Consider the following 284-nt stretch of genomic DNA (forward strand, 5'->3'; position numbering starts at 1 on the left):
CAACCTCAAACTCTTGGGCTCAAGCAATTCTCTTGCCTCAAGCCTCCTGAGTAGCTAGGACTACAGGTACCTGCCATAGCACCCAGCTATTTTTTTTTAGAGACGGGCGTCTCACTCTTACTCAGGATGGTCTCAAACCCATTTGCTCAGGCAACCCACATGCTAGGATTACAGGTGTGAGCCTCCACGCCTGGCCTCCTTTGCCATTATTCATTTTCTGTAGCCATTAATCAAGACTGCTAATTAATGGCCCCATGAACTAGCCACTGAATCCCCATGACCAC

The 284-nt window shown here is 48.6% G+C and overlaps 1 protein-coding gene across 1 annotated transcript in view; it reads left to right on the forward strand.

Annotated features, from left to right (window-relative positions):
* The window catches only part of PKD1L2 (polycystin 1 like 2), a 91,230-nt gene that overhangs the window by 85,530 nt on the left and 5,416 nt on the right, over window positions 1-284 (forward strand). The window lies entirely within an intron of this gene.

The sequence above is a fragment of the Otolemur garnettii genome, unplaced genomic scaffold (genome assembly GCF_000181295.1).
Source record: "Otolemur garnettii isolate 467f Iridium unplaced genomic scaffold, OtoGar3 scaffold00047, whole genome shotgun sequence".
Taxonomy (NCBI): Eukaryota; Metazoa; Chordata; class Mammalia; order Primates; family Galagidae; genus Otolemur; species Otolemur garnettii.